The sequence below is a fragment of the Corvus hawaiiensis genome, chromosome 3 (assembly GCF_020740725.1).
Source record: "Corvus hawaiiensis isolate bCorHaw1 chromosome 3, bCorHaw1.pri.cur, whole genome shotgun sequence".
NCBI lineage: Eukaryota > Metazoa > Chordata > Aves > Passeriformes > Corvidae > Corvus > Corvus hawaiiensis.
In genome coordinates, this window is record NC_063215.1 from 102,257,010 (window position 1) to 102,276,797 (window position 19,788).

Genomic DNA, 19,788 nt, shown 5'->3' on the forward strand with positions numbered 1-19,788 from the left:
TGATTGCTTCTGATTTTCATTTTTGTTTTTCCCCAGGAATTCCTAAACCATGCCATGTATTATCAGCAAGTCAAAAGATTATTAATCCAAATTCTTCAATTAATTTTTGCAGAAATGTGTAGGCAACTAAGTTTTATTGAGAAGTTTTTACCAAAATGAAACTGCAGTTTGCCCACTGATTGCAGTCATGTCCAGAAATTGTGTATTGCAGAAGGTGGAAAAACACAGGATGTGATGTGGTGCCTGTCATCTGTCAGAAAGGATTATGAGTAACCAGTGAATTTGAAAGTTAGGATCTGAACGTAAGTTATCAGCTGAAAATCATGGACGTATGTGAAGTAAAGGATCGCTTATATATTTCTGCAAATATCTGCATGGTGATTTTTCTGTTTAGTTTTTTCTGGGTAGTTGCACAATGCTAAGTTATTGGGTAATAGCCTTAGAAAAAGTAAATTCAATGAGTTGGTCTCCGAAGCCAAACTGCATCTCTGTCAGAGTCCTTCAAGGGAAAGTGAAATAAATGAAAAAAGTTGGTGTTCTCAGATACAGTGTGGGAAGTAAGGAAAGCAGAAGAATCCTATGATTTTTCTGGAATTTATATGCATACATAATTTAAAAATGAGCTTTCTTTGTAAAAGAAATACAGGGCAATTTAAGTTGCTCTGACTCTCCCTAGCTGTGGAAAAGAAACTCATACTTGGCACTTAATTTATATTGTTAGATTCAGCAACTGCATACAGTAATTACAGCATTATCTGTCATGGTGTTTCCGTACTAAATATGCTTCACATTTAGCATTTTACATTATTTTTGTCAATCCATTCAGCCAATTGGTCACAGATAAACTCATTTGAAAATCTAGATAATCTTGTCTGTTTGGCATCTATGGAAAGTGGTAAATGCTATGGTGTTCATATGAGAAGCAATTATCTCTACTTCTGTCCTTAGCCTTATTTACAGTCATTGTTAATCTTGGTATTCAAACATTTTGTTAGGCTGCTTTCACACTAATTTTTTTCTACTGTCTTTGTGATATTTTTTTTGCAAGTTCCCTGGGAACAAAATTTCTGCCTTGGAACTAGAGACACTGTACAAGGGATGCTTCTGTTGCAAGGCTTATTGTTCTGGATAAAGGGTTGCTTCCTATGGCTAGGACCTCTCCACCAGCACAAAACCTTGGTGGGAGAGGAAATCTGAATAAAGAAGGGGGTGCTCTGCACTTTCGCAAGCTTGCAGCCTGGAAGCTCCCATTGCCTGTGACTGCCTGTGGCACTGAAGTGAAAAGAAATATTACAGAGATGAGGGGAGAAAAAAAAAGCAAAAAACCAAAGACAAGGGGGAGGGGGTTTAACACACAGTGATGCACTTAGGGGACAGAAAAATGGAAGAAGCATCAAATGAGGGTTCTGTGTCTTCACACCCATTTCCTTAACTCCGCCTGAAGGCAGCGATGTTTGTTCCATCTGTAATTCAGCTCAGGCCTCCAAATGGGCAAAGCTTGAAGAAAATGGTCCAAGTTTTGTGATTTGTTACAGCCTTTATCCTTACTGTACATAAGGAGGCCATGTCACCTGCATTTAGGGGTATTGAACTGTCCTGCGGAGGCTGGCGTCTCTTGCCATTGACTGTGTAAGGAGTACAGAAAGATTAGTCTCCCAAGGAAGGTGTCTAAAAAGCTTGTCCACACCTCAAGGCTATCCCCTTCCTCCAGAAGAATTTCCTTTTAAGCCATTTCCCACTGTGATAGCTCAGAACAGAAATATTTTGTCTGGTTTCTCCCATAAAGTTATATTTGGAGACTGCTGTACAAGAAAAAAACCTCTGCAAACTGATGCAGAGTATTATTAATTTTTACCCTCATTATTTTTTACTTGCCTTGGCTTATTTTTATAGTTCTGCCTTTCTTCCTCCTCACCAGATTGTTTATACTTAAAAAGAAATAAGCCTTCTGCTTGTTGCAGAGTCAGTTCTCTTTACATTTTTCTGAAGTTAACATTGGTTTCTGTTGTCCTTTTCCATGTTTAGACATAGCCAGGATAAATTTCAATGACAGCCTTTCCAACTGTTTCTAAATATTTCTCATTTTTCTTGCAGACCCATTTCCATATGCTGCATGATTCAAAGCAAAATTCCATAAGGCATGCTCTGCATCCCTCCAGCCATCCTCCCAAAAGTGGAGAGGCTCGGTTTGCTCAGGTGGAGCTCTCTTTCCACGCCCCCAGTGCCAGCAAATCTGCTGGGAGTGGGAGGACGGTGGAGCAGCCACCCACAGCCACCTGCTCTGCCAGAGGGTCCAGAGCCTTGCCAGAACAGTGCCAAGGCATCAGCTCAGGGTGGGAATCTTCAGGAAGTATGGATTAGCCAGGAGATGCACTACTTCACATTTCTCTCTCTTGCTCTCTCCCGGGTAACCTTTGCTGGCAAAGATAAAAGCCTGGTGTTGCTTTTTATTTTTGGCAGGGTTTTTATTTTTTAAGTCTTCTTCCTGGCAAATTACTTGCTCACCTTACCTATGGACATTTAGTCAGTTGTAAGAGTACAGCCTCAGTTTTCTAATCTGAAAACTGTGTGACACAGGTAGAGTATAATCCCTTCCTCAGTAAACTGTTTAGCAGGGTGTGCACAACCTTGCTATTAAAATAATAGCATCTATATTGCAGGTGTCACTGTCAGGGGAGGAGGCTGCATCACTTCTACTAGGACATTATTTTTGTGTAGACAAGGCCTTAAGCAAGGTCTTATCAAGTACTTTTCTAAAAAAAAAGAAACCAACCCACAAATGGCATCAAACCAAAAACAACGCACCCCACCAAAAAAAACTCACCAAAAGGCCCCCAAAGCACTCCCCCCTCCAAAAAAACTCCAAGCCATACCCAACCTTCAAGTCTCATGTATGAAAAATAGAAGCTGCAGGCTCGTTTTGCCATATAAGCACCTAAGTAGCATGAGCAGGTGAATGTGGCTATTCAGCTGTACTGCCTGCAGACACTGCAGCTTTGTTTTTGCTCAGCCTCTCTGATCTCTTAACAGGGACTCAGTGGGAGAAAGGGAGAGATGCCAGATCAGCTCCAGCTCTGCATTAGGAAATCTGGCTGTGCATTGTTGCAACTGTGGTGTTTCAAACTGGAAATTGTGGATAGTCCTCAAAGAGTTATCCTGGCATCCCCTCTTGCTCACTGGGAATTGTGTATTCTCTCATGGAAGACAGTGAGGCTCATAAAATAGAAATTAGGTCACTGTTTGCTGTTGTCTTAATATTAGCTGAGCTTATTTCTCAGTTATCTGTTAAGTTAATTGCAATTCCATTTATTAAGTCCTTTGTAATGGCATTATTATTGATTCCCCAAACCTACAGTACTGTATAATGCCAGGATCTAATCAAACATATGCCGGCTAAATACAGATTGCCCCTGTCTACACAGGGAGAAAGCAGGGCAGCCTCCAGCACCTCTTCCACAGCATTGTTGGGTTGTGGATGCCTAAACTTGCCCAGGGGTTCAGGGTGGCCTGGAACATACCAAAAGTGCACTATGGGTTGAGTAGTAAGCTCAGTTCTCCTGCAGTTATATCGAAAAGCCCAGCTAGCACCTTCTCTCTTTATCCCTTTAACATTGTTCCTTCCATTTCAATTTTTTTCACGGTTTTAAAAACATCCCCTTTTACTCTGTGAATCTTTACAGCTGTGAGTATTGTCTCATGTGGGCCATGACTGCTGTGTCTGGGACAGCTCTTCTAGTCTTGAAGATCCCAGCTGTACTTTTGTTCTTTGTGTAAAACCTCATGCCTGTAGATGACTTAGCAGAGAGACTTTCATGTGAGCCAGAGACTTCTGCAGGATCAAATAGCACTGGGTACAGGGGCAGTGATGCAAGGCACACATCAGCCACCTGACTGAACCTGGGCCTGGGAAGGTTACTGTGGATTTTCAGGTGTTTCTGCAGCGTATACCTGATCTCTTAGGAATCCTGGGTTGCGAGGAAAGAGGTGGGATACACATTTCGCCATGCAGACAAGGGTGTCTTTAGAGGGAACAGGATGGTGGATGTATTGCAGAACAGCCTGTGCTCACCGTCACCCTAAAAGCATTTTGTGCTGACGCAGCCGCTGAGTTCAAACAGATCCTTTCCAAAGACTTTCAGAGAAAGGCCATAATTCTCTTACTCTCTTGGTGGAGGGAAAGAGTCAGTAATAATAATCCTTATCTTAAGTTTCACAAATTTTTAGTTTCTGGATAAATTTCTTTACAAGTTAACTAAAAGAGGTTTCTGACTTCAAAAAATTTGCTTATAATTATTCCTTAAGAGCTTCTTGAATATTTGTATTTAAAAACATAAAAAGTGGTAGTGAACAGACCATGGCCTGAGCATAAGATACACAGTACCTAACTTAGCCTATGATAGACAGTACCTAAAGAACAACATTAATTTATATTAGGCTGTAAAGATAATAATGTTGAGGGGTTTACAATCCCTCAGTTTCCCAAGGACGTCTGGTAATGATGTGATTATTTCACATGGCTCCTATTTTCTTTATTTTCGTTGTCACATAAATAAGGAGTCAAAGTTTTAATACCTTGCAAAGAGTATTCTCTAAGTTATAGTAATGTAATATACTACTTTGACCTTTTCAATATTGTGTGATTTGGTTGGTTGGTCTCTCTATTTATAGCTGTGCTGAGTGGTATGGCATGAGTGAGTGGATACCAGCTAATGAAAATATAAAATACTGGAGAAGCCAAGTGAATATACAAAATGTATGGCATTATTGAAATTCTGATAAATCATTCTTGTGACAAAAGGTATAATGAGATTAGAAATTGCAACCAAAAAAATTAATCTTTTCTAAGGACATAGATTGTGCTTAGGCGGGTAAATGGTGTGAATTTAACTTGATCTCATTATACTCCTAAATTTGTAATCTCATTTTCCTCCTCAGATGCTTCACTTAAAGAAGGCAGCACTGTGTGTGTGTGTGTGATTGGGTGTGATCCATTCTATATTTGGGAAAAGTTACTTAATCCTTTAACTTCAGTGCACCAGGAAGTGAGTAATACTCGAATCAGAGGGAAACTTCCCTTGTAAGATTCAAATAGTCTTTTGGTTCTTATTCAAAGTTCTGCAGAATGCAACCAGCATTGACTGACTCCATAAATCTTCCCCGTTCCAGTGGTCTCAGGCCTTTGAAAACCTGTTCCAGGCTGGGAGGAGAGACAAATGCAGAATAATTAGAGCAGAGAACTCCACAGCCAGGCCATAGATTACAAAGATGAGGTTTCAGCTGTCAGTGCTGAGCAAGAGCTATGTTTTGAAGCATGGCAGGCCTGCAGTGGACCTGGGAGCCTCTCTTATTCAGCCATTACCCTCTGGATCATGATTTTTTACTCACTTGCTCCATGAAGCGGATGACTGAGGGGGAGGTGGGAGGGAAATGAAGAATGTTACTTCTTTGAGCAAGCTGTGTCTTTTCTCTTCCCCTATTTACCATATTCTTTCAGATGTGCTGTCTAAGTACTAAATGTTGCACTCAAGGCTCTGACAGTTTTTAGCTGTGTTCATTTGTCCTGAGAGGATAAAGGACATAAGAATTATCTGCTTATTCCTGTGCATCCATAACCAGAAATGTGAGCACATGCAGGAGCATCTTTCCCAACAAGTGGGTGCATAGCTGAAGTCACAGCCTGAGGTCTCCTGCCTCCTCACTGAGAAAGAAAGATAGAATGTAGAATCCAGGTTTTAAGTTGCTGTCAGGGCTGGATATGCAGTGATTTCTTTCTCAACCTTGGACTAGGAATATGCATGAGCAAGTAATGAGACATTTAGGAGCCCAAATTAGTCTTTTCTCTTAGCAACTTCCTTCTTCCCACACCTCAAAACACTCTAACCAGTCCTTCCCTCTTTATAATCCACCTCCAGCATTTCAGCAACATAAAAGCTTCCCAAATGCACGTGCTTTCCACAGGAATCCATCTACCAGAGTAATATGGGAGATATAGATGACGGCAGAAGCAAGCCTGTGTCCCCAAAAAGAGTCCCTGTCCATCCTTTTTGTTACTGCTGACACTGGGATCTCTCTGTTGTCCTTGCCTTCTGCTGCCCCAGTCGAGCAGAAATCCAAGCAGAAGATGAAATCTCCACTGCCAATCTTGTGCCCACAGACTAAGTCGCAGTAGCCCTGGGACTTGAGGTGATAAACTGTAAGTAGCTTAAGAATAAGCATCTTGATAGGGAGGGTAAGGGAAAATACACAAAATCTTTTAAGGTGGTTGATGTGGTACAGATTTTCACTACAACAGCAATGAGTGGATTTTTAACACAAAAAAACCCTACCTCCTGCCATATTTCAGATCCCCTCATCAAAGCATGGCATGGATAACTGAATTTTTTTCAATTAATCATTTACAATTTCATCTAATCTGGGCAAAGCTCTCTGGGTACATGGTGTGTTTTGTTTATACTCTGTATTCTACAGAGCTAATTAACCTGAGGCAGACAGTGGCATAGAACACAAGCTTGGAAATGCCACCGGCAGCTGAAAACACATCCAAAATGGAGAGTGTTGGGCAGCCTTAGTATTATGTAGATTTAAGAGTCATACCTGCACTAAATAACATAGTTATTTAGTTATATATAAGATATAGTTATGTATAATAATAGACAAATGGCATTCAAGGATATATATGACTGTGGGTTATGCAGAGTCAGAAAACTTTTTGATCAGTGAAAATTGCTACCTTCTGCAGTTCCCCGTGTCTGCAAAGTTACCAAACGTGGGAGGATTATGCTCTGCTGTTACAGGTGACATGAGGCTGCAGATTTCCCTCCCCTACCCTCAGTTTCTGGAAGATGCATGATTTTTAACTGCTAATGAGTTGGAAATCAGTAACAGAATTTTTTTTTTTTTTGTTACAGATATATATGGATTGAAAAGAAAAGTTTTCACAGTGTCTCGTCATCTCCTGGTTAAATGATAAGTCTATGAAGAAAAAACTCTTCTGTGAGGGTGAGGAGAAGGTGCATCGTGGGAATCTGTATTGTCTGTATCAGGGAAAAATGTAAATGGCATTTAACTAGCCACTGGAAAGATAGAAGCAAGTGACTCCTGTGAGGAAATAAGGTTTTTTGCTCTTGTTTTCTTCCTCTTGTGCAAAGCTGTCACATGTGTGCTGCCCTTCATAGCTGTCCTCCTCTGGGGATGGGCAGAGATGTTATGCACGTCTCTATTGTTGAGTTTGTGTGTTTCACACTGAATTCTGCCAAGCAGAGAAGAGGTCAATCTTTCTACAAGAGGATGGTTTTTTTGATAGGGAAGTTCAAAAAAGGCAAAGGTTCCAGTATTGCCATGTTCCTGTATCTACAGGATGGCTACAGAGAAAGTGGACGCTCCCTTTTTACAGGGAGAGATGAGGTACAAGTGGGTACAAGTTAGTCCAGAGGATTCTGTTTGAGAATGAGGAAAACCTTTCACAATGAGAACAATCAGCCACTAGAATAATCTCCCCAGGGAAGTGGTGGATTCCCCAGTGTTGAACATTTAAGTGCCTGGACAGGGTGCAGGGCCATCTTGTGTAGACTGTGCCTAGAAAGTTTCGACCAGATGATCCTTGAGGTCTCTTCCAACCTGATATTCTATGGTTTTATAAAACACATTTTCATTTTGCCTCTTGTCTGCCAGACAGAAATCTGGCTTGTTCTCTGTAGCAGCTGTCCAGTCCCTCATGGCCTGGTTGGGTCTAGGTCCTGGGGCAGTCCCTCACCAGATCCAAGACATGAAGAAGTGTGAGCTCACAGCTTTCACTTGTCCCCTCCTCCAGGCTCTTTTCTGTTTCCCAAAGCTGTTTTGTCCCTGGGCTGCCCAGTTCCTACTGCTGACTGAGCCAGGAGACTTAATGTACCAGCAGATTGGGATCTTGATCCAGGGACAACCAGGGCACTGAGACAGCCTTTCTGTTGCCAAAGCACCGTCCCTTTGAGCAAGCAATACTGGGAATATTTGCATTTTCCAGGTCTTGTTTTACAAAACCCCAGAGGAGAACAAAGTAACTTTAAAAGCAAAGATAGTCTTTTTGAGGACAGATCTTGTTTTATGTTGCCTTATGTTTTGCTTTTTACTTCACCTCTTGCAAGGTGAATCCTTTTTGCCTGTCTTGTAATAAAGTTGGTCGAACAGAGTGCAACTCAGAAAGTCACAGTGGCCTGGTGCAGGGCATTCGAGTCCATAGTAAAAGATGCTCCTTTTTTACCTGCAAGAGTTTATCTTTGGGTCTTTGCTCTGGCTGCTGTTGTGGTGCTGGAGTTGAAATACCGAGCCCTGCTTGCCTTTGTTCTTTATCTTTGAACCCCAGTAATTCTCCCTCTGCCAAACCTACGCTTTTCCACCATGGGAGCCAGAAGATCATGTTTTGGTAAGGGCTTGTGAAGAAGCCACATCTGTAGCCTGTGTGAAGTCTTCCACCTCTTGTCTCAAATACATGAGGAAATACCATATTTACCACTCTTGACTGTAGTGTCTTGCCATTCAGGTGGAAACCCAAAAAGATGTCCAGAAACTCCACAATTACCACAGGTGTGCATGTCACATACTGCGTTATAGAAAGGTAAAACTGAAATGTATCGACATAGCTGAAAAAAATCAAGTTTCTGTTTTAAGGAAAACCGGTGGTGATGGGCAACGGGGTGGGATTTAGATTGAATTGGATGGAAATGGAATGAATACGGTGCTGTAAGCATACCCCCAGTATTCCCCAGTGTGCACTCCATTATCTCTGTGTTCAAAGAAGAGAAGCTTGCTTTTTTCAGCAAAGCTATCACTTAACATACAGAGAAAAATAGAACATTATGAGTTTTAAGTTAATATCGTGCTTGTTATCTGTCCTTTTTCTGCATTTATGGGATCAGTGATGGTTTGATTTCTCTTCCTTGCTGTCCCATTTCCCCTCACTGTATTTGAGCCATTTTAGCAATATTCATACCTAACTGGATAAATGTACTCCCAGCTTTTGCTTCAATGTACATTCATATGCTGATTAAGTAATTCTCTGACAGCATTATGTCTGGTTAAATATATATTTGTAAATTACTACACCAAAATAGAAAGCAATAACCAGTGTTAAATTACTTATTGAACCATTATCATTGTATAAAAATACTGAAGTACAATTTTGAACTGTTTGCAAAATCCTTAGAAGATGTAAAGGTCTGCTGCTTTGCAAGACTTTTAAAATACTAGACCAAATTCAATACCTGTACTGACATGTGACAGTGATCTGGTGCACTAAAAGCAAGGAGCCTGCTTTGCTTTTCTCTGAAAGCTTTTGCAACAGGCAATATAAAAATCCCTGTCTTTTGTCAGATCATTTTACTGTCTTAATGATATTTGAATGTAGCATACACTTAGTGAATTTAAAAAACACTCTTGAACTGAAGTCCTTCCTAATTTGCTAGACACCTGAACAATGAAAATGAATGCAGTGACAGAACTCGTTCTGTGGCATTGACCTTGAGCTGTTGGGAAAGATTTGATAGCATCATCTGGTGCTCTTCACCCTAAGACCTGTTGCAACAGTGCCCCTCAAACCTTTACTGTATCATGAAGGTTTTATTCATCAGATGTGTTCACCTCACTTAGTCTGGACTAAGTGCAGTCCTTCATCCTCTGTTTCAGAAGCGAGGATGACCTGCTCGGTTATACAAGTTCATATTCAATTAGCAGTTAAAGATTCCTAATTTAAATACCTCTAGGGAAAACATAAGCTTTTTAGAAGAGATACTTGGACAAGTTAAGCGTGATTCATATTAGCAGCAATGTGTAAAAGCTGGGTCTCACTGAAGATTACATCTGTTGTTAAGAAGTGTTAACTTGAATAGGCAGAGACTGTGGTGATTATGTGTATTATCTACACCCCGGGGGAGCTGTGTTGTTATTTGAGGGAAGTTCATGCTGTACTACTGAATTTGGATGGGAAAAGATTCCAAAAATATGGCAGTGTTTACTTGGAGTGCCAGACTTTCGACAGTTTCCAAATCAGGCTTGAAGTGTTTTGTAGAAAATGCCGTGGGGTCATTGGTCCTTCCTCTTCTAGGGAGAGGGTCTATGGACAATTTAAATAAAAACTGCAAAACCTGGGCCATGCCTTAAATTAAACTTATTCGCTTTCTAAAGCTAATAAAAATTTTTCTACGTTGAGGCATGGTAGTGGCTTCTAAAAGGCCTTTTATTTGCACCTGTGCTTGAAAGAACACATCTTTCAAAATCTGGAAATTGATGTTGACGTAAACCTTTAGGATCTGAGCCAAAGCCAGCGGCCTGTGTGGGTGCCAGGAAGGCAATCCTACTGCCGCAGTGCTTCTCCTGCCTCAGTGGTTCACCTCCCTGCTGGAGTGGTACTGGAGCAGTCACTGCTGGGCAGGCAGGCAAACATTGGGAACTGCTGATCCGTGGCAGACCGAATGGGGGACTGCTCTGTGGCAGGCTTTTGGCTTGTGAATTTCTGTGTGTTTTCCAGGTACAGATCCTAGCTCCCACCTGTACTGCAAGGCTGCACACTACCAAAGAAATAAAAAAAAAAATGACCGGGTCTGACTCAGGCTCAATACACCTCCTGCAGTAAGAAAATGATTCTTTTTGCCATTGGTCTCTTTTATTAAAGAAAAAAAATAAAGTAGAATTAAGCAAAATTTGAGCCTTGAAAGCTTTCTGTAGTATCTTACAGTGTTATAGCTCTGATGTGTGGTTCATTATTTTCCCTTGAACCACAAGACTCTTTTTGCCTGGAGTTCTTGCCAGGGAGCTACCACAGACTCCCATAAATGATGGGATGTAGTATTCCACTGGGAACCTCACTGCAGGGGCATAGAAAAGAAATATGAACTATCTGAAATACAACTTCTAAGAGGTATTGCAATAACTTACGTTTCAAAAATCCTTTTTTTTGCAAAATCTTTTTTTTTTCATCTCTCAGCTTTTATATTTTTCAGTTTAGAAAAATATCCACTCTCTTCCATGGAAGCAAGAACTCCTAAGAGAAAGGGTTACTTGGATAGTTTTCTTGTGAAGTTTCACAAGAAACTCTTCAGCCATCCACAGTGTTAAAATTTCCAATTTTTTCTTTTCCTTCCTCTTATAAAAATATGTTTTACTGTTTGTTAATAAATGAAGGATCAATGTGAGGAATGATATAGTAACAAAATAAAATTAGTTTGAGAAAACCACTTCCTTATTTTTCCATAATTTCCCTTGTTAAGTGTATATTATCCTTTATCAATGTGGGCCTGTGCTGTGAAATTAAATCAATATCTACTGTGCCTAAATTGAACTCTGAGGGGTAAGAAAACCAACACCTCACACTATTATTAGTTTTCATTTCTTATTTATTTCCCTTTGTCTTTGGGTAGTAATTATGCTTTTTCTGAACAAACACCACTGGATATAATACAGTACCACATAAATTATGTGATACTGTACAGCTACTTTGCACTCAGAAGGTACTGTTGGAAAGGTTGAAACAATATTAGATGATTGAAAATTTGCGTCTTTTTTCATTGAAAATTACAAACCCTGGCTAGAACGTGATTTGCTGTGAGAATGAAAGGTGTGGTTGTGGTGAGTGTTCAAGAAAAAGACATCAGACTTTCCTTACTTGTGTCCTTACCTTATCTTCCAGGACATGGACAATTGTATGAATTTGAAAAGGAAAATGAATACTGAGGCTGAGGGCATTTGTACAGCCAGTGGCATCACAGGCGAGGTCTGAGGTGAGCAAGCTCTTGTGTGAATGTACTGGCTTTGCCCACAGATTGGTGAAGTGCAGCTGGAGTTTGCAGAGGGGTTTCCCATGCCCGGGCTCTGAAGTGCCCATTCCAGTGTCCAATCTCAGCAGGCATGAATGCCCAGCAGATTGGATGTGTCCTGGCTACAGTCTACCCTGCACATGCCAACTTCTCTGCAGTCACATTGTCCTCTTTTTGCTACCGAGAGGATTTTTCGCTCACAAGACTTGGGACTTGCTTTGACAAAAATTCAGTTGGACAGAAACACATGTAAAACAAAACAAAACTATGGAAAACCTTATAAATTACTGTTTCTGCTGCATATCATGTTCCAAAACATTAAAGTCTCCACAGGAACAAGAGTTCACAGCACACACAGTGGTGTTTTCAGTTTTGGGTTTCTTTCATGGTCTTTTGTTATTTATTTCTGTAGGAAGTTGCTCTGAAACTGACTAAAATGAATTATTAAGCAACCTTGAGTAATGCTGTTTATGCATTGAGTTTATATACTTGTGATTGTTGCATTTGTTTACCTTGTCTACTAACAGGGTTAACAAATTAATAGTAATAAAAATATCGTCACTAAGATTTACACTGCACAGAAGCTGACTTTTTCTATTTTTTCCCCCTTTTCCCCCTTTTACTTGCCTTCCTGACCTGGGCTTTACACCCATGATGTTTCTGTTTGCAAACACTCCAGACGGAGCTGGATGGAAGGGAGGGTACTGCCATGGATTTTGTTGCAGGTGTGCCAACCCAGCAGGCAGTCAGCACTCACTGTGCACACTTCACCTCCTGCACTGACACTTACCCCTGGATCCCGTCCCTTGTTCCAGGCACAGCCACCTGCATATCAGGGCTTTTTCATGTCGATGCTGTGCTCCCTCTGTGCTGTGCAGCTGGTGCATGGGGGCATGAAGCGAGTTCAATAATTGCGTGTCAGCAGGTAAGGTTCCAGTCTTGCTTTGAGTGAAGTGAGCTCCTGCTGTGTCCATCCAAAATTATATCTTTTTGGGCTTTTATTTATTGCTAGTAGGAAAGAACAACACAAGATAAATTGCAGCGGTCTGTCTCCCTGAATCAAGTTGGTCCTAGACCTGTGTGTATGACCTGGAGGTCAGGCACGCTATGCCCTCCTAACCAGGGCATTCGAAATGTACTTTGCCCAGCTTTGTGTCACCCTTTCTCCCAAAATAGGCTGAAACATACAAAGCATTTAATTTGTGTAAGTGGATTGAGGAGTGTCTGCATTTGCAGTTGCACTGATGCATCCATGGCCCCCTCAAGTGCGGTAAAAATCAGCAGGGAAGGATAGGGGTCAAACACCTCAGTGGCAGCAGAAACAGGACATGTGTCTACAGCCTTCCTCCCTAAATTGTCTCCACATCAATTTAAGTTTTTATGGTGACTTACGAGCCGCACTGTAGTAAAGGTTAAGCCTTTTGAAAATCTCCAAGGACAGAGCTCCTCCAGCCTCTCAAGGCACTTGTTTCAGTGGTGGATCAGCTTCATGGTGAAGAACATCTATCTTTGCATCCACTTTTAGCTGCCCTTGCTCCACTGCAGTCATTATGTCTCATTTTTCAGTGTGAGATGCAGAGACCCTTATCTTCAACCCCCAAAGGTAGCTGAAGACAAAGATTGGCTCCCTTCAGCCTTCGCTTCTCCAGACTGGAAAACCCAGCCCCTTCTATCTCATGTTCACATTTAGTACACATGCTCTCAGATCTGGAATAATTATTTTCACATAATGTCTAATTTTAAATAATTGGTTAAAATTTTAAAATGCTTTTTTTTTTTTTTTTTTTTTTAACTGGATTTGATCATTTCCTTGATTCCTTTTGTTCCTGAGGCCAAAAAATGGCCTCACTCATTCAAGTCCATCCTCTGTCTAAGCAAACCCAAAATGTAAGCAGCAGAAGAAAGGTAAAGGCCATTTTCTTTGGTTTACTCATGTCCTCCTGCTGAGTCTAAGCTCAGAGAAGCTGAGCTTAATGGGCAAAAGTCAAAGGCTCTGAGACCGTCCTTTTTCTCCCCTTCTTTTCCAGTTTCCTAAAGGCTTTCAAAGAACGCTGTTGCTGCCAGCCCCACTCCCTGCAGCCCTGTCTGGGAGTACAGATGCCTGGCCATGAAGATCTAGGATCTTTGCTGATTTATCTGCTGCTTCTTGAGAAGCCTGACCTCAGGTCTTGGAGGATGCTCTCCTGGTGAGTCAGTGCGCTGGTTTTAGGCACTGTGTGCTCCTCCTGCTCTGTGTGCATGCTGGCTACAGCACTGCTCCCAGCTTCCTTTTATCCTTGCCATAACTGCAAGGTAGGATTTCCCCTTCTTCTTTAGCTAATAAAGATGCTTAGAGATCTTTTAAAATAAGTTGATACCTTTATGCATTATTTTTCATGACTTGCAAGGGCCTCAGCTCAAGTTACCTGTTCCGTCTTACTGTCTAAGTAAATGTGAGTATTGTATTTCCTGTGTCGTTGCTGTTCTGTGCAGTATTGATGGACATCAGGAGGTGTGAATATGGCTGAACTTCATGGGTGTGCTTCTTGTCATTTCTTTAGGCTAAGTGAAAAAAAAAGTGAGGCGGTGTAGGCAGTGAGAGCTGAAAGAGAAGTTGCTGTACAAGACAGTAATTAGTAGTTAGCCTGACAACCTCCAGCAAAAATTGAATCTTTATGGCCCAGTGGTCTCTTTAGTGACTGGGTACAAACACAAAAGCTGGGTCACTGGATACTGCTGTGTGGGCTTCAGTGCAGGAAGCAGTCAGGGAGTGGAGAGAGGTAGCAGAATGAGACAAAGTTTAGCTTTAAGAGGAAGCAGAAGTAGCACAGCTCCAGGTGTCAGACTCAACAAAAGCAGGTCAGAAAATTGTAGCCAGATAACTTGCTTCTGTAGTTGTCCCTCAAACAACACCATTATATGTAATCTGTTTGCAAATACATGTGGTTGTACAAGGGAATGCTGAACTTCCTGAATTTCTTCATAGAGGATCCTGGTAATGCATTTAATGGTTGCTAAATTATCCAAAGTGAATCCAACACATCTGTCCATTCCAACAGTGCAGTGCAACTTGCCCGTGAACTGAGCCAAAACTACCCCAAATTTTGTTGTGTTCGCATAAGAGTCAGGATGATGGAACTCACTGTTTTGCTCTGTGAGGAAAGGCTTTGACAGTGGGTCTGTGTGGGGCTCCAGCTGGTCTCCAGGATGGATAAGCTCACTGTCATGGTTTAGGAATGCTATTTCCCAATTTAGTGTTCCCACTGAAACGCCCCAGAACTCGTGCTGCCCACTCACTTCCACCCCACCTTCCCCTGAGACAGGATGGAGAGGAGAATTGGGGCTATGAAAAGGTAAAGATCATGAGATAAGAAAAATTCACTGGAAACAATGAGATAAGAAAGCAAGCAGTAACAGCAACAATACAAATAACAGAGTGTACCAGAGAGGCAAACCATCCACAGGTGATTGCTTACCACAGGAATCTGGCACTACAAGACCAGGGGATAACCCCAGGGTCCTGGCCATGCCCTTTCTGACTGCTGCAAAAGTTAACTCTGTCTTTCCTGGAACAAGGACACACATGTAGAGAGAAAATATGTGCCCTGGTTCTTCACAGTCATGCAGCAGGCTGATCATAGTGGTTAAATAATGACATTTCCAGGGCTTGATTTCTGCTCATAATGAAGTTGTGAGGTGAATCTGGGCTTAAGGTCTAGCCACAGTGCTGTGTGGGCTTCGGGGCAGGAAGCAGTCAGGGAGTGGAGAGAGGTATGCCAAAAGCATTTAGGTTTTGCACTCTATAAAGTAAAAATTCCCAGCTTTAGGTATTAAATTTTACATTTTCCTATTGATATTTCCAGTACAAATGTATATATTTCCACTTTTGTCTGCTTTTTAAACCTGTCTCTTCATTTGACTATTGTCTTTTATCTGGAGTTTATACAATGCCTCTTCTGTGTTTTCCTGTTCTCTTTCTTTCAAGAGACATTCTGGCTTTTATTATGTTCACATAAAAATCTTAGAAGTGTTTCCTCCCTGAGAATTACAAGTCATCAGGACAGCAGTAACTAGTGTAAGTATATTATTATTTATTATGTTTATCTTGTATAGGAGCATAGCAGGTACTCTGAGTCTGGACTGTAGTACTGTGAAATCAATAGGAAATGATCCTTAATTAATTGGGCTTCTGTTCCTAAAGTAATTCAGCACTTCCACTGAGAATTAACTCATCAGCTTCTCTTGCTAAGTAAACATCACAATAAATAATATAAACTGTTGCTTTCAGAATGTTTTGTTTTCCTGCAACTCAAAAGGAGTTTTTGTTTAAAGTTTAAAATTTTTATGGATCTATGCCTCTGGGCATTTTAGACGTAAGATGAATAAAAAATGATCTAAGGTTTTATTTAGAAAACCATTCCTGTGCATATATAGGCTTGTCATTTTGAAATGAAATTTTCATACAAACTTTCAGCCCAAGGGACCAAGTAGAATCTTCAGATTTAACAATTTATAAGTATTCTGCCACTCAATGCATCTGAACAATATGTCCACACCAAACCATTCCCGTGCGCTTAGAGTTTTTCATATTTACTGGGAGTTAGCACAGTGTGTCTTTACATCACTATCTGCAATATGCAATTAATCCAGCAAAACTAGGCAACTTCACAGACTGCTAAAAGCTACTAATTAATTCTAACTTCAAACATCCATAAAGACACACTCCATCTGACCACAGTGAATCTTACAGCTAGGATTGCTATTTGTCAGAGGAAAAACAACTTCCAAATTGTCACATCTCTCCAACAACGTGGTTCATTCCCAAATTGTCAGTGCTGTGCTCTTTTCAGGCTGCCAGGTAGGAGTAAATGAGCTGGCTCATATACACAAACCCAGCCTGTTTCATCCCTGCATCCCAGCCCTCGAAAGCCAGCACAGTTCTGTATGGATCCGTGCTCATACGGTATCCGAGATGCAGTTTACTCTCACCTCCCTCCTTCATCCCGTTCCTCCCGGTGCTGCTTTTTCATTTTTGGCAGCGGGCTTAGATTGTGTGGGATGCCAGAGGCGGGGGAAGAGGCCCGGAGCGAAATCCCAGAGCTAACTTTGCACACCGGCTGCCACCCCATGAGCACCATCTAGCTGACTCCTAACACAACAACGCGGCAGGCTGAGCAGGGGCGGCCACAGAAACCCTTTGAAGCAAGTTTGCCATGCCACAACTTGGTGATGTAAGCTGTAAAAATACTGGGAAGCACCTGGGAGCCTGATATCCGTATAAACTGCTTGCCACAAACACGTCTGGTTCTTTCACGGTGCAGTGATGTGGCGAAACTATCTTCTGCTCTGGAGTGTCTGCACAAAGCAGGCTTCACAGTCTGAGGATCAGAGGTTCCACCTTTTGTACTCTATAAATATCAAGGGTATTGCATTGCATTTGTTTTCAGCTGATCAATTCTCTGTAAAGACAGCACTGTGCTGAAGGAGAAGCACTGAGCTGAAGCCCAAAAACCTTCTTTTGCCTGAATATGCTGTGTGATTCTTCACTGAGAAACAGGATTGAGAAACTATTTGTATAGTTTTTCTTCAAAAGCATTCTGTAAAGATGACTTAATTACTTCTTGCATAGTCATTGGAAAATGAAAAATCCTGTCATGTTCAGAACTAGAAAGGGCTTTTACTCCCTTTTGAAGGAAAACAGTAGTTCCCTGGGTCATGGGGTCTTTTTGTGGAGGGGCATGGTTTGTGGTTGGGGTTTTGTGCTGCTGTTACAGATTTTACCTTTCCAATCCTGAAGTAAAAAGTCTCGCTGAACAATTTCCCTGGAATGATGACAGCCTACCATTACAGAGGCACTGTTTGTTGTATCCTTGCATAGCTACACTGGGGGGATGATTTGCATTGTGGAAATGGGGAGATCAGGGGTCGACTGCACTGAGTGTGACTGTGAACTATGAAATCGTGTTTTCCCTGTGTATTTCAGTTTAAGTAGGCATCTGTTCCTTCCTTTCTTTATATCCATAGCCCATGGGTTCATGTTTTCTCAGGCAAAGAAAAAATTCCTGACTTTCCTGATATGTGTTCCACTTGGCAGTGTTCAGAGCAGAATGGTGGTGTGAGGAAAGAGGCTGAGTGGGAAATGGGGGAACGCTGCAAGGAGGTGTGGAAGGATTGTAATTTGTTATTCAGTATATGAAGAGCAGCTTCCAGTCTGACTGCTGTTCATTTATGTTAGAAAAGTCTTGATCACATTATGCATTTCCCTATGAAAATTCATATTTTAAATGAACGAAAAATATTGGGCAGTGTAGCAGACACCCAGTCATGTGGGTATTTGGTACATAAAATTAAAGAATCACTCATGTGATCTACATTGATGGGCTTTGAGGACAGTGCAGCTTAAAAATATTTTTGTTATTAAACCCAGGAGGAGATGGAACCACCTGAAAAAGTACATAGTGTCAGCTCACACATCCTCAGGTGCACAAATGTCAGTCTCTAAAGCTGGTTGGAAGCTGAGAGTGAGGAGACAGTGCTAGACTAAACCACTGGCAGCGACATTCAAATTCTGTGGGGTGTTTTTAGGCTGCCTCAGTGTTTTTGAAGAAAGGTTGATAAAATGTCTCAGAAAAACTGGTAGGTTTTTGAATGATGGGACCAGCTTTTACCTGATAGGGGAGCATGGTTGTGCCTTTCATGGTGTGGTGAAAAGTTGTCTGTCCTGATGAGCCCCACTCTGGGTGCAGCTGCTCCAGTTCCTGATCTCTGCATGGTGCTGCTGGTGAATCTATGGTTATCCAGTGCCTGCAGTCAGCCTAAACTGTTCCTGTATTCTCTGCCCTATCAAAATCAATTTGGCGAGCAGCGCTTCAATTTGAGGGTTGCTCTAGTTCATGTAGTAGTGGCTGTCTGCCAGCTGGTTTGAAGTGATTTTGGCAATTTTCTCCTTGCTCTGGCCAGTGTCATTGAAGCTGTAAGAGCTGGGTGTGAGTCAGTAGACTCGTCCACTGTGCTAAACTCCAGAGGACTCTAATTTAAACCAAGCAGAGATTCTTCAGAGCTAAGTGGCATGAGTGTTGGCACCCCCAGAAAATACATGGAGCTTGTGTTACCTGCCTTATCCCAAAAACATGTCAGCAAAGCAGGCTTCTTGGGAAGCAGGTTCTTGATGATAGGCTAGCTCCTATCATCAAGAACATGATTCTGCAACCTGCAGGAGAATTACTACAGGGTTGCCAAAGCAGGCTAGAAAAACTTATTTTTTGAAGTTAAGAAATGATAATTTATAGATATATTCATTGTGGAATTGATGTCTTGTTTCTTTGAGAAAAATGAATGGTGTTTCTTCCTTCACTGCTTTTTCCGAATGCCTGCTTTAAAAACGAATTCCTTCATCACCAGCCATCCCTTAAGTTTTCTTTTAAACAGAGTTGTTGTAAGCATAAAGAATTGTGTGAAAGCCTGCAGGTGATCCTCATATTGAAAGACCAATGTGATTTTTATATTCTGGAATGCACTCCCCGAACGCCTCACCTGCAGTGTTGAATTTTTCCATGCAGGGGAAAAGAAGCAGCGGTCCTTTATAAATTGTTCTGCCTCCAGTGAGTGGAAACAAACTGTAAGCTGCATGCACTCAGGTATAGTGTACCCAAAAATGTAAATAAATGCCTAAATGCTTAAGACAACAGTTCCTCTGACTTCATTTTGTATGTGTTGACCTGGGAGTTAGCACAGACATCTTTTCCCAATCCCTACCCTTGCACAACGTTCCATCCCCTATGAAGGGATCTAATGCTACTAGAGGGTTGGTGCAGAACACTGCATTTCTCTCCTTATTTACATGTTGCATTCCCAGGCTGGCCTTTGGGAAGTCTAATGATTTCTCCTGACTCTGTGCTTGATTAAAGATTGAGTGGTAATGCTGTCTGTGTTCTTCCCTCAGCTGTTGTGAGGAGAAATGTATTGATATTTTTAGGTAGACAAATACAAGGACTGGAGCATGTATATTCTTTTCTCCTAGGGG

The 19,788-nt window shown here is 41.5% G+C and overlaps 1 long non-coding RNA gene across 1 annotated transcript; it reads left to right on the forward strand.

The window, feature by feature from the left end:
• Positions 1-5,917: 5,917 nt before the first annotated feature.
• LOC125322324 lies at positions 5,918-19,411 on the forward strand. Its single transcript, XR_007201954.1, has 8 exons — positions 5,918-6,193; positions 6,909-6,999; positions 10,502-10,602; positions 11,660-11,750; positions 13,814-13,972; positions 15,751-15,840; positions 17,563-17,629; positions 19,167-19,411. It is a non-coding gene; the product is annotated as an uncharacterized LOC125322324 (long non-coding RNA).
• Positions 19,412-19,788: the final 377 nt, after the last annotated feature.